This window comes from Bufo bufo, chromosome 3, assembly GCF_905171765.1.
Source record: "Bufo bufo chromosome 3, aBufBuf1.1, whole genome shotgun sequence".
In the NCBI taxonomy this organism is placed as follows: domain Eukaryota; kingdom Metazoa; phylum Chordata; class Amphibia; order Anura; family Bufonidae; genus Bufo; species Bufo bufo.
Genome location: NC_053391.1, coordinates 517,732,336 through 517,751,649, shown reverse-complemented (window position 1 = coordinate 517,751,649; position 19,314 = coordinate 517,732,336).

Genomic DNA, 19,314 nt, shown 5'->3' with positions numbered 1-19,314 from the left:
GTGATCCGTGGCCGTAGGTTAGTTTTTATACAGACGGATCCGAAGATCCGTCTGCATAAAAGCTTTTTCATAGCTGAGTTTTCACTTCGTGAAAACTCAGAACCGACAGTATATTCTAACACAGAAGCGTTCCCATGGTGATGGGGACGCTTCTAGTTAGAATACACTACAAACTGTGTACAAGACTGCCCCCTGCTGCCTGGCAGCACCCTATCTCTTACAGGGGGCCGTGATCAGCACAATTAACCCCTTCAGGTGCGGCACCTGAATGGGTTAATTGTACTCTCATATCCCCTGTAAGAGATCAGGGCTGCCAGGCAGCAGGGGGCAGACCCTCCCCCCCTCCCCAGTTTGAATATCATTGGTGGCCAGTGCGGCCCCCCCCCCCTCTATTGTAATTATTCGTTGGTGGCACAGTGTGCGCCCCCCCCCCCTCCCTCTATTGTAATAATTCGTTGGTGGCACAGTGTGCGCCCCCCCCCCTCTCTCCCTCTATTGTAATAAATCGTTGGTGGCACAGTGTGCGCCCCCCCCTCTCTCCCTCTATTGTAATAATTCGTTGGTGGCACAGTGTGCGCCCCCCATCGGCCCCCCCTCCCTCTATAGCATTAACAACATTGGTAGCCAGTGTGCGGCCTCCCATCTCCCCCCCCCCCCCCCCATCATTGGTGGCAGCGGAGTTCCGATCGGAGTCCCAGTTTAATCGCTGGGGCTCCGATCGGTAACCATGGCAACCAGGACTGTTGCCATGGTTACTTAGCAATAGTACAATAGTAGAAGATTCATACTTACCTGCTGCTGGCTGCTGCTGCGATGTTCGTGTCCGGCCGGGAGCTCCACCTACTGGTAAGTGACAGGGTCTGTGCGGCGCATTGCTAAATGAACTGTCACTTACCAGTAGGAGGAGCTCCCGGCCGGACACGCACATCGCAGCTCCCAGGTAAGTATTAATCTTTTACTATTGTACTATTGCTAGAACTCCGCTGCCACCAATGATGGGGGGGGGGGGGGGGAAGATGGGAGGCCGCACACTGGCCACCAATGTTGTTAATGCTATAGAGGGAGGGGGGGCCGGGGGGGGGCGCACACTGTGCCACCAACGATTTATTACAATAGAGGGAGGAAGGGGGGGGGGGGCGGGGTGGCGCACACTGTGCCACCAACGAATTATTACAATAGAGGGAGGAAGGGAGGGGGCCGCACTGGCCACCAATGATATTCAAACTGGGGAGGGGGGGGTCTGCCCTGATCTCTTACAGGGGTATATGATAGTACAATTAACCCCTTCAGGTGCGGCACCTGAGGGGTTAATTGTGCTGATCACGGCCCCCTGTAAGAGATCGGATACTGCTAGGCAGCAGGGGGCAGTCATGTAAACAGTTTGTAGTATATTCTAACTAGAAGCGTCTCCATCACCATGGGAACGCCTCTGTGTTAGAATATACTGTCGGAAATGAGGTTTCACGATCTAACTCATATCCGACAGTATATTCTAACATAGAGGCGTTCCCATGGTGATGGGGACGCTTCAAGTTAAAATATACCATCTCCGATGGAGAAAACTCCGATCCGATGGTATAAAAGGGACTCCAGACTTTACATTGAAAGTCAATGGGGACGGATCCGTTTGAAATGGCACCATATTGTGTCAACATCAAACGGATCCGTCCCCATTGACTTGCATTGTAATTCAGGACGGATCCGTTTGGCTCCGCACGGCCAGGCGGACACCAAAACGACTTTTTTTTCATGTCCGTGGATCCTCCAAAAATCAAGGAAGACCCACGGACGAAAAAACGGTCACGGATCACGGAAAAACGGGACCCCGTTTTGCGGACCGTGAAAATATACTGTCGTGTGCAATAAGCCATACTCAGGTATACATGCCTAGCTCTAATAAACTAGCAAATAAAAAAATATGACGGTTACCCTTTAAGTTTATCTATAGAATTAGTAAAACTGTCCCACAATCTTCTTTTTCTTTTGCCTTTTTTAGGAATTTTTTCCTGTTTTTTTTTTGCAGCCTTCTTTTGTCAAATAATGTAATTTGGCAACACCCTATCAGTGGCTCTATTGCTTTAACAAAAAAAAGAAATAAAAGTAAGATACGTTGAATATAATTTTTATTTGAACCTGAATCTGGTTTTTGGTTATTTATTGAGTCTCCTAAGAACCCTATTAACAGTCAGAGAAACATGTTGAGACAGTATAGAGTATTTTTCAAGTTAAAATAATAAAAAAAATAATCCATATGGGTGCTGCCAGAAGTTTTTAAGAGGAAGTGCAAAAGCTGTTTGTGTTCAAACAGGCTTTTTGTTTATTTCTAAGTCTTAAAAAAATTAATAAAATAAAAATAGGAGTTTTCTCTTAACAGTAACAGTGTGCACATAGGCACGTGTAGAATCGCAAACACAATAATATCCATGTTTTGTCAGTGGTTTTCAATTACCATTGGTAGGAGATTCTCTGGAAATCTCAGCCTAGCATTTCACATGGAATATGGGTGACACAGATGCCAAAAAACAATCAAATGAACAAACAATAAAATTTTCATGGATGAAACACTGACTGTCTTCTTATGGACATCATCATGGACTCAGATATGGGAAAGAGTCCTTAGATGCTAGATTAGCTTATACAGCTTATACATCCAAATGGACATCACTGGTATTTGACAAGCTGCGATTGTACTTTCCTGTTTGTTTCAAATAGCTTATAGGCATGTCCTGCAAGTATAGGTATTGTCCAGCACCTTATCAGTGATCTGCATGGGCATCCCCTCCGTCGAACCACAATGTGTATGGGCAGTCTAAGAAAAACACAATTGTTGTAATTTTCTTTGTGGCAATCAGCATTTCTGCAAACATAAAGCTGATCAATATAAAGAAAAGTTCATTAACAGATAACAGAGTTAACATATTGCAAAAAGCATAATTTCAACACACTTGTTATAGTCATGATTATGGAATAATTTGCCAAAATGTATAATGTATAATGTGGGCATTTTCTTCCTGCAAATATACAGTAGTTACTGCAAAATATGCATTAATTTCAGATTATATAAGTAATTCTTCTTGGATTTGCAGCTATGCCCTTTATAGGATTCTTCGCTTGATGATGTCATAGGTTTCTTCCTTCCACTGATGACAACACAGCTGATAGAATACTAAGGCATTGTGATTCTACTTTTTTATAGAAAAGTACCGGCTGTAACACCTCCTTCATGCAGAGCCATGTGCATCCCATCTTTTGGTTATAGTATCAGTCAAGACCAGAATTTACTATTTGTCTTAGGTACTTAACGAAGGTGCGGCATAGTGATCCGGCAAGCAGTTCCGTCTCTGGAACTGCCTGCCGGATCCGGCAATCTGCATTCAAACGGACAGCATTTGTAGACAGATTCGGATGTGGATCCGTCTCACAAATGCATTGCATGAACGGATCCATCTGTCCGTTTGTCATACGGACAAACCGATCCATTTCTATTTTCTTTCACATTTTTTCCAGAAGGACGGATACGGAATTGCAGTATTTTGAATGCCAGATACGGCACTAATACATTCCTATGGAAAAAAATATGCATTGGCATTCAGGCAAGTGTTCATTTTTTTGGGCCTGAGATAAAACAGTAGCATGCTGCGGTATTATCTCCGTCTTGAACAGTCAAAAAGACTGAACTGAAGACATCCTGATGCATCCTGAACAAATTGCTCTCCATTCAGAATGCATGGGGATAAAACTGTTCATTTATTTTCCGGTATAGAGCCACTAGGACAGAACTCTATGCCAGAAAAGAAAAACGCTAGTGTGAAAGTACCCTTAGATGTAACATCATCAGACAACAATCCCCATGCTCTGTCGGGAAAAGCTCAATTTCAAAATAGCAGGTATGCATCATTCCAGTTATAAACAATTTGGCTAAATGAATGGTAAGAAAACCTTGTGTTTAGCAAATTAAATTCAGCATATTAAGGGAGAGATTATATGTAAAAGCAAGTCAGAGAAAATATGCATGTAGAAAAATGCACAATAAAATATTCTTACTTCTACTATGGCAGCAATAGTGAGTTTATTAATATTTTACAGTGTTCAGGTGGAGAAATAAACTTCAGGTTACTGCACATAAAAAGCTTCGACTGCAATCCCATGTGGCAGGTCCATGGTAGAAAATCTTCTGTTTATCTAGCTAGTGGATTCTGCTGCCTTTAGGGAACTGATGGCACGTGCTTAACCTCGCTGGAAGATACCTAGCTACCATTATTTCTCCACAAAACACCATCCCTGCCTTGTCTTGTCATGCAGAGAATGTGGGCTGCTCCTTGCAATTGTCGCTCTGTTGCAAGGTGCACGCCAGCATGGACATCTGGACCAGCTGTTACGGAGTGGGACAGTACATGTGTTTAATGGCCAATTGGGTCAAAGTTTTTCGCAGCAGCTGCGAGGCAGCACAGCAGCAACAAGGTCAGGTCTTAATGATGCCTTCATGTTTGTGTCAGTCTGGTTACCACATCAGGGGATTATCCTCTTCCTGCGCATCCTATGTCATGGACATCCTTCATTCCGCAACAGAAGAAGAACATGGCATTGCACCCACTCCCGCTCCTTCTATCATACGTGTAAAGTGAAGCATTGCTATGCTTTCTTAGACCAGAGGCACCTGGATGAATGGTCACGTGCTAAAATGCATCAAGCAGTAAGCATCCCGCTGGTTGACTCCACGCTAACTTCAGCCAGGCAAGGTGGTCAGCAACAATAGCAAGAACATTGTGGCTGCAATACATTTGGGAAATAGCGCCTGCTCCCTGAATGATGCATGTTATAAATTTAGCCATGCAACAATTTTTGAAAAAGTACTGTGGCTTGTGTGGGTCTTTCATTTCAGCTCTTCTTAAATGGCAAGGAACTCCTTCATAGACTTGCAGGAAACAAAAAGTCTGCCATTGCACCGCTTGATTCACAATGCTCCAGCTCACCGGAATTACACCTTGAATATGCTACAGCATCTGTACAAGCTGAGTAAAGCAGTTATGATGTTGTCATGCAGCAGAACACCTTAGCAAGGAACATGTTTTGATCTCAGGTTGTGGCAGCTCCTTAGAACGTGTGTTACAAACTAATGCCCTTAGTAGAGGCCACCAGATTAGTCAGTAGGGTCAACTGCAGCATCAACTATGTCATCCCCCTAAAATTTACAGCTTCCACATTTTGCTGGACACCTGGCAACTGTTGGGGACTTAAATGTAGAAAGTCCCATGGAGGAGAAAGTGGAGTATGAGGACCTCCCACTGAAGGAGGAGTGGAGCAGGATGAATTGCTTATACTGTTGCTGATGACGACAATACTGACCATTATGACCAATCATCCCGGTGGGGTGCGGAGTCGGAAAGAACTGTGTCCTCAGGTATGCATATGAGCATGGCAAGCTGTATGTTTGCTGATGTAATGAGTTGTACCTTTACCATTAATCTGGACCCTTTCTGTCAAAACAAATGGGGTCATTTATTATGGGAAGTACGCCACTTTTAGACGTACTTTTGTCGCAGGTTTGGTCGTAAATGGTATTTGTGGCTGAATCTATGACTCCCCCCATGACATTTTTACGAGGCTGTAGAAAAGGGGGCAGGCTAGTAGGCCCATCTGATACATGTTTTTGGCATATAGAATTACTTAAATCTATGCCAGAAAGGGAGCTAGTGTAGATTTAATAAAGTCACAAGACCGCCAGTAAAGCACCTAACTTATGTAGAGGACGGCACTTCTACTTAAGTTAATCACATCAATCAGCAGCACAGGGGGACTAACACCGGTGTCTAAATCACCGGTCTTGTCCCCCAAAATGTTTTTCTGTTCCCAAAAGGTAGACCAAATTACTTTATTACCAAGATACACACTGAACACACCTTTCTGCAGCTTTCGGAGAGAAGATACCTGTCACCAACGTGTCTGACCTGGAGGCCCCTCTACGCCCCAGCCAAGTTATCTATCTCTTACTGAGATATCATATGCAGCAGCAATTTTATCATGAAAATGATGGATGCTGCATCAGGCTAATGCAAATAATCAAACAAATATGTACCCCCTGGACAACCATGTTCAGTCCTACATGGACTGTGGCATTTCTCTAATGCATACTGTTTTCCATGACCCCATGGACTTTTGGGCAGGCAGATTGGAACTGGCCCAGTTTGCTCTCTTTGTACTGTCTTGCCGAGCCTCCTTTGTCATCTCAGAGAGGGTTTTAAAGCATGGTATTTAAGGTGGCATTGTCACATCCAGCCCTCTACCAGTGTGCAAAACATCCCTTTGTCAAAATAAACAAGGCGTGGATCCATGAAGATTTTCACACAACTCTGACTGAGGACGATGAATAGATTTGCCATGGCTGATGGTGGCTATTTATCACCGGTCCCATCACTCCACTGCTGCTGTCTATCTGCCTACCATCAATTTCCATACCGTATGGCTGCTGCTGTCTCCACCATCTCCGTGTATTTGACTCCCTACTGCTGAACCTCCCACTGCAATTTCCATTACACCTACTGCCACTACCATGACCTCTACACAACTGCACACACCTACTGCCCTGTCTGTTCCATGCAGTGTTGTTACTGCTGGCGCTACTATTACTGCCAGTTATTACCCCTAAGTAACTTGCCCTTAACACATACACACTCTACTGCTGCTGCCCAAAATAAAAGGGATAATTTTTCCAGACTTGTTCAACTCCAGACCAATATACTGTTTCTTCAGACAATTAACACTTGTGTGTGTGTATAAATAAGGCAGGCATTCTGCCCATGTTAAAGCATAATGTTTGGCCACTTGTGCAGAAAAAGCCACTGTTTCACATGAAATTAATGTGTGTGTATAAAAAGGTGCAGCGTTAAAGTATAATTTTTGGATGCTTGGTCCCAATAAGACATTGTGTTTTCCAATAATACCATCAGCTTCCAATAAGGAACAATTTGTTGAAGGTTTCTAATATGAAAAAGTATAAAAAATGCAATGGCACAGTGTGTTTTTTTTAACATGTTGTTTCTCAACACCATCAACCATATATTTACCCGTAGCTACATACCTCTATGTTAGTGCAACTTTAAATTATCAGCTTTTGCTGTCATTGTGTTGTACAAATGGAGAAAGCAGCGAATAGTCAGGAGAAGCCGAGGTCAAATACCAGGAGAGTAAATAAGTACCAGAGGAATGAACAAGAACAGGTCAGGTCACAAGCCGAAGGTCAAGCCAAGAGGTCATGTCTGGAACTTTTGGAGCAAAAAGTAGCAGGTCAAAAACGGGCACGGGTCGAGGCACTGACTGAGGAAGACGTCTTTCACCTCTGCTCTGTTTGAATTACATAATCCTGCGCCATCTGCCCTAAATACAAAGTTAAAGGACCTCAGTTTTGAGTTATTGGGGCATCTTACATCATCTGCTCCAGATCTAGACTATTTGGAGGCCACAGGACAGCTCCTGTACCGAATTAAAACCGATGCCTGGTGTAAGGGAAAATCCACGGCCTAGATTTGAATCGGAGCGCGGCCTGTATTGGAGCATTCAGCCGTGAGCTACAGAGACCGGCTTAAGATCTACACAACCGCCGATCAGGCAAAAGGTACATCACCTTCCAAAGCAAAGTCCGCTACGTGTCGGCTGTATAACATCTTACCGGAAAGGTCCCAAGGCCTGTGTCAATGCCATCTTAGAGAGCTGGCTCCCAGTACCGACCGTTCCGCGTCTTGGTGGTAGAAAACCTTGGCCACACAGGATTTCTCTGCCTGAATAAGGTACAATGGTCGGTGGACTTCAGTATAACAAAAGTCAGAGACTTAGACGCACAAGCCCATCGACCCACCACTTTACGGCCATATTTCACCCATTAAGCATTGCACTGCATTCCCCCCTCAATATATTCCTTTGGTGCTGTGCAGAAGTGGAATATTCAAATACATTATCACAGGCAGTACTGTAGGTTTCACTTTAGACTCAATATCGCTTCTCAGAAGTCATTTCTCCGAGCAACATATTTAAAGGGCCAGCGACCCAATTTGTTAAAGACCAACTCTGTAGAAACACAATCCGCAGCCACAACATGTTATAAAGTCTGTTAAAGTTGGTCATCTCTGTCTCTAGATTTAGCTATGTGGTGAGCTTACAAAATCTGATGAAGTAGTGAGTAAAACTGCAACAGGGGCTTGATCATACGCACATATGGTGAAAGTTGGAAGATACAGGGGGGCTTACCAAGACTCTCACAAACAGTCCAGAGCTCCTTCCCTATCACAATCTGACCTGGATAGATGTATGATGAAAAAAAGCCAAGGTAATCAGGGGGCCCCTTCATCCACCCCCAAAAGCAACCCTCAACGCCAGTTAATATCTCATCAAGATAGAGATAGCGATGATGATGATGATGACCCAGTGGATGCATCTTCAGACCTACCAATATCTAGATCTTTCATTTCACAAGCTTTATCTAAAGCATTAAACCTAGTTCTGGAAGAACTATCTGAAATGAAAAGAGAAATGAGGCAAGTGGGTCAGAGAGTTGAAGTACTGGAATCCACTCAAACAGCCGTTGCTGATTACACCAATAAAAATTAAACTGCTCTCTCTGTCTACCAACAACACATTAATTACCTTTATGATTACATTGAGGATCAAGACAATAGAGGCAGAAGGAACAATATACGCACCAGAGGAGTCCCAGAGACTGTAGCTTTGGATGCTATTCCCACTGCAGTAAGAGAGATATGCAAAGCGCTGCTGGGTGAAGATTATCCAGATCCAATCACCATTGAAAGGGCCCACCGAGCTTTACACCCTAAACCTAAAACTGGAGATCTCCCAAGAGATATCATATGCAAATTATTAAACTTTGCACAGAAAGATCTTGTAGTGAAAAGAGCCAGAGAAAGCAAAAACATTGAATATGAAGGATCTCAAATACTCCTGTTCGAAGATCTCGCCCCTGCCACTCTTAATAAGAGACGTGCTCTAAAACCTCTCACGGATCAACTGAGACACAGACGCATTCATTGCCTTTAGATGGCTGTTCCCATTTGGGATGCTGATCACCTGGAAAGAGAAGAAATACATCTTAAGATCACCAAAAGACCTCCCAGATATTCTTGCGGCTCTTGCGATCCAAGATGTGGACATCCCTGATTGGTCAGTCACTAATGATGTTCTTATTCCACCAGACATCATGCCTCCAACTTCATGGGAAACTGTGGGAGGGGGCAAATCCCAAAGATCCAAGAAAAAACATGGGAAACTAACTCCCAGACGCATTAGTACACAGGAGGACTGACCACTCTCCTGGCTTTTTGGCTTAATTGTCTATAATTGCTTGTCTGTGTTTTGCTAGTTATGATGGCACGGATACAGTCAGGTCCATAAATATTGGGACATCGACACAATTCTAACATTTTTGGCTCTATACACCACCACAATGAATTTGAAATGAAACAAACAAGATTTGCTTTAACTGCAGACTGTCAGCTTTAACTTGAGGGTATTTACATCCAAATCAGGTGAACGGTGTAGGAATTACAACAGTTTGCATATGTGCCTCTCACTTGTTAAGGGACCAAAAGTAATGGGACAGAATAATAATCATAACTCAAACTTTCACTTTTTAATACTTGATTGCAAATCCTTTGCAGTCAATTACAGCCTGAAGTCTGGAACGCATAGACATCACCAGACGCTGGGTTTCATCCCTGGTGATGCTCTGCCAGGCCTCTACTCCAACTGTCTTCAGTTCCTGCTTGTTCTTGGGGCATTTTTCCTTCAGTTTTGTCTTCAGCAAGTGAAATTCATGCTCAATCGGATTCAGGTCAGGTGATTGACTTGGCCATTGCAAAACATTCCACTTCTTTCCCTTAAAAAACATTTTGGTTGCTTTTGCAGTATGCTTTGGGTCATTGTCCATCTGCACTGTGAAGCACTGTCCAATGAGTTCTTAAGCATTTGGCTGAATATGAGCAGATAATATTGCCCGAAAAACTTCAGAATTCATCCTGCTGCTTTTGTCAGCAGTCACATCATCAATAAATACAAGAGAACCAGTTCCATTGGCAGCCATACATGCCCACGCCATGACACTATCACCACCATGCTTCACTGATGAGGTGGTATGCTTAGGATCATGAGCAGTTCCTTTCCTTCTCCATACTCTTCTCTTCCCATCACTCTGGTACAAGTTGATCTTGGTCTCATCTGTCCATAGGATGTTGTTCCAGAACTGTGAAGGCTTTTTTAGATGTTGTTTAGCAAACTCTAATCTGGCCTTCCGGTTTTTGAGGCTCACCAATGGTTTACATCTTGTGGTGAACCCTCTGTATTCACTCTGGTGAAGTCTTCTCTTGATTGTTGACTTTGACACACCTACACCTACCTCCTGGAGAGTGTTCTTGATCTGGCCAACTGTTGTGAAGAGTGTTTTCTTCACCAGGGAAAGAATTCTTCGGTCATCCACCACAGTTGTTTTCCATGGTCTTCCGGGTCTTTTGGTGTTGCTGAGCTCACTGGTGCATTCCTTCTTTTTAAGAATGTTCCAAACAGTTGTTTTGGCCACACCTAATGTTTTTGCTAACTCTCTGATGGGTTTATTTTGTTTTTTCAGCCTAAGGATGGCTTGCTTCACTGATAGTGACAGCTCTTTGGATCTCATCTTGAGAGTTGACAGCAACAGATTCTAAATGCAAATAGCACACTTGAAATTAACTCTGGACCTTTTATCTGCTCATTGTAATTGGGATAATGAAGAAATAACACACACCTGGCCATGGAACAGCTGAGAAGCCAATTGTCCCATTACTTTTGGTCCCTTAACAAGTGGGAGGCACATATGCAAACTATTGTAATTCCTACACCGTTCACCTGATTTGGATGTAAATACCCTCAAATTAAAGCTGACAGTCTACAGTTAAAGCACATCTTGTTCATTTAATTTCAAATCTATTGTGGTGTTGTATAGAGCCAAAAATTTTAGAATTGTGTTGATGTCCCAATATTTATGGACCTGACTGTATTTACTTCAGGCCTACACATATTCAGCCGTGTGAGATACCCCCCTACATACAGGGGTTTGAATCAGGCATTTGAAATACAGCCATTTGAAATACAGCCATTTTGTGCAAAGCTATATTTACTTCAGGCCTTCACTGATTCATGGCGTGTGTGATCCCCCCTATACGTACAGGGTTTTGAATCAGGCATTTGAAATACAACCATTTGAAATACAGCCATTTGCACGCACGGGTGAGTCACTCGGCGGAAGAGCACCACCTCCCCACCAATGACTGGGCTTCCATGCGAGACCTGTGTTCCTTGTTGCGCTGTTTCGAGTACTCCACCAACATGGCCAGTGCCGATAACGCCATTCTCAGCGTTACTATCCCACTTCTATGCCTCCTTGAAAAAACGCTCAATGTGATAATGGAAGAGGATGTGGCACAGGAGGAGGAGGAGGAGGAAGAGGGATCATTTCATAGGGTTTCCGGCCAGTCATTCCCAAGTGGCTCCGAGGGTGGGTTCCTGCACCCACAAACCGAAGTTACACAATTGTCCAGCCAGGGCACAGTTCTGGAGGATGAGGAGGTGGAGGATGAGGAGTTGGAGGAGGAGGAACCATGTTCACAGCAGGGTGACACCCAGACCAGCTCATGGCCATCACTGGTGCGTGGATAGGGGGATACAGAGGACACAGACCATACACCTCCCACAGAGGACAGCTTTTCGTTGCCTCTAGGCAGCCTGGCACACATGAGCGATTACATGCTGCAGTGTCTCCGCAACGACCGCAGAGTTGCCCACATTCTAACTTGTGCTGATTACTGGGTGGCCACGCTGCTGAATCCCTGTTACAAGGACAACTGGAGCGTGATCGTAAGATGCGCAAGTACAAGCGCACGCTGGTAGACGCGCTGCTGGTGGCATTCCCACCTGACAGCGGGGGAACAGTGGAAGCACAAGGCGAAGGCAGAGGAAGAGGTCGCCAACGCAGCTGGGGCACCGCCAGCACCTCAGAAGGCAGGTTTAGCATGGCCGACATGTGGAAAAGCTTTGTCAGCACGCCACAACAACCAGCACCACCAGCTGATATGGAACGTCTTAGCAGGAGGCAGCATTTAACCAACATGGTGGAGCAGTATGTGTGCACACACCTACACGTACTGATTGACGGGTCTTTTCTTACTTCTTGCCTCCTTGGTTCGGTCTCGTAGTCACAGGGAATGGGCGCTAAGTTGATTGTTTACAGGGTTGCTTGGTTACCCTGTCAGCTGTTGTAGCGCATTGCCTTGGTGCGCTGCACACCGGGTCACGTGGAAACGCCGAGACGTCTCCTTGGGAGGCAGGCTGGAACGCATGGCGTGCGTTCCACCCCTCCTCCTGATGAGCCTTGCATCATCCCAGGTGGGGATGCGCTTTGTAGGATACAACAGCTGATGTGATTTATGTAAGTAATTCATCAACACTTGGCACCCCTTTTTTGGATTTGAAAAGGGGCTTTGGGCTACATATCACGAGTCCTCCTGACGAAGCAGAGGCGAAACGCGCGTCGAGGTATTCTTGCTGACTTGCGCTGCTCTGTATACCCCCAATCATATCCTGTGGTATTTATTGTACATAATATTGTGGCAACTTGTGGCAAATTTTGGTTACACTGTTATTGGGTTTCTTGACTAGGTTGTGAGTGGTGGCATTTGGGGGGTTTCTCTTCTTTTTTACTTTTCTTTTTGCTTCTTTTTTCTGTTTTTCATTTTTCTTACCCCATTTTCTCCGTCCCATTGCTTATTTCTCGGCTAATACTGTACCACTGTTTTGGGCAATATTTATTAGGGAGTGTTATTATACACTTCCTAGAAGTGAACTTGATATAGGTATCTACCTGTACTGAGGGATATACCCATGCATAGAGTAACAGGTAGGCTGTTTTGTGATATTCATGTTTTATAGTGCATATTTTTGGGATATGGTGACACTTGACATGTGGAAGAAATTTTTAGGGGTATTAGCAGCATAGGTCAGGTGATTCTGACACCTTTATACATCTGTCATTTCCTTTTATTATTACTATTATATTGTTATATATTGTGTACATGGATTTTTATGCAATAAAGTGGATATATTTTTGACTATGTTGGGTATATCTGTGTTGTTTGTGAGTGAGAAACATTATAGGTATATGTTCTGGTAAATATACATACCCTTATTTGTTGTTGTATTGAGGCCTGTTTTGGTTTTGCACAGCAATATATAGTTAACGCATATGTAAAAACAGAAGCCAACAGACTCAATTGTATACGTCAAAATCAGCCTAAATTTTGTGTTGAAAAATACTCTGGATTAATGGATTATTTACTTAATGAAGCCAATAAAGCAGTCCTGAGTCCTGGAAAAATGCATATTTTGCCTTCTTCATTTGCAAGGAGCCCCAGAAACATGCAAAAAAATTATCAAGATGCTATGGCAATTGTCAGAAAATATGGAAAACCAGATCTTTTTATTACAATTACATTCAATCCCAAATGGGAAGAGATTGTACATAACCTACAACATGAACAAACTGTTGATGGACAACCACATTTAGTTGCAAGAGAATTTCATCTAAAACTTAAAGCTCTAATTGATGACATCAGTAAGAAACATATTTTTGGAGTCCCAAAAGCAATAGTCTATGTGATAGAATTTCAAAAGAGAGGTTTACCACATGCTCAAATACTTCTCATTCTTAAAGAAAGCTGTAAACCAAAAAATGAAGAACTGATAGATAAAATTGTCTCTGATGAAATTCCTAACATAGAAATCACTCCTCGCTTACATGCAATTGTAACAAAGCATAGGATTCATGGACCATATGGAGCACTGAATCCTAATTCTCCATGTATGACAAATGCTTTGGGTTGTACCATATAATCCTTACTTAGCATTGAAGTACAATTGCCACATTAATGTGGAAGTTTGCACATCAGTCAACAGTATAAAATGCCTTTTAAATATTTGACAAAGGTCATGATTGTGCAAATATTGTCATTCAAGAACAAGGTAATTTGAATCACAATGAAATAAATACCTTTATTAATTCTAGGTATCTCAGTGCTCCAGAAGCAGCATGGCGTTTGCATGGGTTTGAAATACATTATCAATCCCATACCATCCATAGATTAGCAGTGCATCTGCCTGAAGAACAATCAGTTTTTTCAACCCAAATAACTTTACCACAGCAGTAAAGAGAGCTTTAAACCGTGATACTCTTGGTTCAAATTGAATCAACAAAAAGAGGAAGCAAAGAATATATTATATTCTGACATTCCTTTGCACTGTGTGTTTGACTCTCAAAATTGTTGCTGGAAATTACGTCAACATGGTGCAAAAAACATTATTGGACGAATGTATTCTGTCAATTTAACATCAGATACAGAGCGTTAATGTCTGTGTCTACCATTGCTGGTGGCAGGTGCAGTATCCTTTGAAGATTAAAGAGAGTACGGTACATGGAAATGTCTATTCCACTTTCCAAGAGGCTGCAAAAGGAAAAGGACTTATTAATGATGATGATTTGTGGGAAAACACTCTGGAAGATGCTGTCCACTTCAGAATGCCTAAATAACTTAGGGAATTATTTGCATATATCTGTGTTTTTGCATTATTACAAAATATGTGTCACGAGAGTATCAAGAGCCACGTCTAACTCCGTTATACCCGGGGTCAGGAAGTCGCAGCGGGTGGCTGCGGGCTCTATATCTAAAGATCACGGTGTTTCTTAGTTATTGTTTTCTGTGTTTGCCTTGCTATCCTTTTTGTCTCTCTCAGGGATCCGTAGCTTCTCCTCCTCAGCTGTTTCTTGTCTGCCACTCCCTACCTCCTTATATTCTCCCCTCACACTTCTCTAGTTGCCAGTTATAGAGCTTCCTGCCTGGACATCTATACTGACCCACTGGAGTGGTTAATCCTGGTTGTTGTTCCTGTGTGCTACCCTCCGGATCCCTGTTTGGTTTATTGTTGTCTCCTGTTGTCGCCCACCTGGGAATATATGTTGAGTCTGTGTTGTCTGTCCTCCCCTTGGTGTTTTCCCTTAGAGTTAGTGGTGCGGACTAGTGTTCCCATCGCCCTGTTCACTACCTAGGGCTCAGCTCAGGGAAAGCCAGGGCTTTAGGCACGTGATCGGCGTACGGGTGAGGAACCCGTCTAGGGACGTCAGGGCAGCCAGGTGCCAGCCGCCAGGTGAGTCAGGGGTCACCATCTTCCCTCTCACTTGGTCAGGGCCTTCCTCGTTCCCTCCCTCTGTGTCACGTATGTGATAGCCACGCCGACCGTGATAATATGAATGCCCTTTTTCTAAAACATGAGCAATATCTCATTGAAGATTTAGTTCATAAACATAAACAACACAATGATTGCACAATATGTCATAAGATCTCAATTACAGAAATAGCCAACATTCTGGTACTACATGGCAAAACCTGTGAAGATTTTGGATTGCCTTCTACAATGCCAAATACTGATCTACTTGGAATATATATGACAAGGAATTACAAAAATGCATCGGTGAAGAAATGGAGAAAACTTTAAACAGAGAACAAAAAACAGCTTTATAAAAAATATTGTCTGCAAGCAAAAATGACAACCTTTGCAACCATAGTTTTTTTTGGATGGTATAGGAGGTAGTGGTAAAACCTATATTTACAAAACTCTTCTCAGCACAGTTCGTGGAGAAGGTAACTAGTGATGAGCGGGAGGTGCCATATTCGATTTTGCGATATTTCGCGAATATTCGATTGAATATTCATCTTATATTCGTCGAAATCGAATATTCGTCATTATGCTATTTATCGCGAATAATATACAATTTAATTAATCGCATATTGCGATTTTTGTGTATTTTACGAATATTCACTATATTGCTATATATTCTTGTTTTAGAATATGACGAATATTCTAAAAAACGAAGTTATAGCAATATAGCGAATATTCGTAAAATACACATATAGACTGCAATTTCACTAATGTAGTGCTATAATCTTTTTTTTTGTCAAATTTTTTTGTGTCTTTCTGAATCAGAAAGAGACAAAAAAAATGATTATAGCACTACATTTGTGAAATTGCAGTCTATATGTGTAATTTACGAATATTCGCTATGTTGCTGAATATTCTTGTCTTACAATATGACGAATATTCTAAAAAACGAATATATAGCACTATATCACATATATTCGTTTTTTAGAATATTCATTTTTTTCCCCCCAATTAGTACAATTATTACCCTTCGACATACTCCTCCCCGACAAGCGTCGCCGTCACCATGGGAACGCCTGGTGGTTAGAATATACCATTGGATCTGAGTTTTCATGATCTAACTCAGATCCGATGATATATTCTAACCACCAGGCGTTCCCATGGTGATGGGGACGCTTGTAGTTAGAATATACCGCCAGGACGCTGTGATCCGCGCAATTAACCTCTCAGGTGCGCCCTGTGCGCCCCCCCACCTCCCCAGTATTAAAATAATTGGTGGCCATTGCGCCCTAACCCCCCCTCCCCAGTATTAAAATAATTGGTGACCAGTGCGCCCTAACCCGCCCTCTCCCCTGTATTAAAATCATTGGTGGCAGTGGCCACAGGGTCCCCCTCCCCCCTGGCAGTGGCCACAGGGTCCCCCTTCCCCCCGTCATTGGTGGCAGCAGGCAGTTCCGATCGAGTCCCAGCGTAATGGCCGGGCTTCGATCGGTTACCATGGTAGCCAGGACGCTACTGAAGTCCTGGCTGCCATGGTTAGTTAATCACTCAGCAGCATTTACTTACCTGCGGGGCTCTCCTCCTTCTGAGAACTCACAGGTCTATGCGGCGCATTGCTGAAGGCATATGCGGCGCATAGACCTGTGAGTTCTCAGAAGGAGGAGTGCCCTGCAGGTAAGTAAATGCTGCTGAGTGAAACTGCCTGCTGCCACCAATGACGGGGGGGAGGAGGAAACATAGAAACATAGAATGTGTCGGCAGATAAGAACCATTTGGCCCATCTAGTCTGCCCAATATATCTGAATCCTATGAATAGTCCCTGGCCCTATCTTATATGAAGGATAGCCTTATGCCTATCCCATGCATGCTTAAACCCCTTCACTGTATTTGCAGCTACCACTTTTGCAGGAAGGCTATTCCATGCATCCACTACTCTCTCAGTAAAGTAATACTTCCTTATATTACTTTTAAACCTTTGCCCCTCTAATTTAAAACTGTGTCCTCTTGTGGTAGTTTTTCTTCTTTTAAATAGGCTCTCCTCCTTTACCGAGTTGATTCCCTTTATGTATTTAAAAGTTTCTATCATATCCCCTCTGTCTCTTCTTTCTTCCAAGCTATACATATTAAGGTCCTTTAACCTTTCCTGGTAAGTTTTATCCTGCAATCCATGTACTAGTTTAGTAGCTCTTCTCTGAACTCTCTCTAGAGTATCTATATCCTTCTGGAGATATGGCCTCCAGTACTGCGCACAATACTCCAAGTGAGGTCTCACCAGTGTTCTGTACAGCGGCATAAGCACTTCACTCTTTCTACTGCTTATACCTCTCCCTATACATCCAAGCATTCTGCTGGCATTTCGTGCTGCTCTATTACATTGTCTTCCCACCTTTAAGTCTTCTGAAATAATTACTCCTAAATCTTTTCCTCAGATACTGAGGTCAGGACTGTGTCAAATATTCTATATTCTGCCCTTGGGTTTTTACGCCCCAGGTGCATTATCTTGCACTTATCCACATTAAATTTCAGTTGCCAGAGTTCTGACCATTCTTCTAGTTTTCCTAAATCCTTTTCCATTTGGCGTTTCCCTCCAGGAACATCAACCCTGTTGCATATCTTTGTGTCATCAGCAAAAAGACAATCCTTACCATCGAGGCCTTTTGCAATATCACTTATGAAGATATTTAAAAAAATTGGTCCCAGTACAGATCCCTGTGGAACCCCACTGGTAACATGACTTTGTTTTGAATGTTCTCCATTGACTACAACCCTCTGTTGTCTGTCACTCAGCCACTGCCTAATCCACTCAACAATATGGGAGTCCATGCTCAAGACTGCAGTTTATTGATAAGTCTTCTATGTGGGACAGTGTCAAAAGCCTTACTAAAATCTAGATATGCGATGTCTACTGCACCTCCACCGTCTATTATTTTAGTCACCCAGTCAAAAAAATCTATAAGATTTGTTTGACATGATCTCCCTGAAGTAAACCCATGTTGTTTTTCATCTTGCAATCCATGGGATTTTAGATGTTCCACAATCCTATCCTTTAATAGGGTTTCCATTAATTTGCCTACTATTGATGTCAGACTCACTGGTCTATAGTTGCTCGATTCCCCCCTACTACCTTTCTTGTGAATGGGCACGACATTTGCCAATTTCCAATCTTCCGGGACGACTCCTGTTACTAATGATTGGTTAAATAAATCTGTTAACGGTTTTGCCAGCTCACCACTAAGCTCTTTTAATAATTTTGGGTGTATCTCATCAGGCCCCTGTGACTTATTTGTCTTCACCTTAGACAGCAAACTTAGAACATCTTCCTCTGTAAAGATACATGCATCAAACGATTTATTAGTCACCCTTTCTAGAGGAGGTCCTTCTCCTTTTTCTTTTGTAAAAACTGAACAGAAGTATTCATTAAGGCAGTCGGCTAGCCCTTTATTCTCTTCTACATACCTTCCGTCCTTTGTTTTTAATTTAGTTATTCCTTGTTTTAATTTCCTTTTTTTCATTTATATATCTGAAGAATGTCTTATCCCCTTTTTTCATAGACTGAGCTAGTTTTTCTTCTGCCTGCGCTTTAGAAGTTCTTATAACTTGCTTGGCCTCTCTCTGCCTAATCTTGTAGATTTCCTTATCTTCATTGCTCTGGGTTTTTTTATAATTACAAAATGCTAGCTTTTTATTTTTAATGATTTGGGCCACTTCTGCTGAGTACCACAGTGGTCTCTTCCTTTTTTTGCTTTTACTGACAAGTCTAATGCAATTTTCTGTTGCCTTCAATAATGCACCTTTTAAGTAGTCCCATTTCTCCTGGACTCCATGTAATCCGTTCCAGTCTGATAACGACTCATTTATGACTAATTTCATTGTTGAAAAGTCTGTTTTTCTAAAATCTAAAACTTTTGTTTTTGTGTGGTGGGACTCTTTCACAGTTCTTATATTAAACCACACTGACTGGTGATCACTAGATCCCAAGGTTTCGCCTACAATATACCGAATCCCCATTTGTAAATACCAAATCCAAAATGGCCTCCCTCCGGGTTGGCTCCTCAACCACTTGTTGTAGAG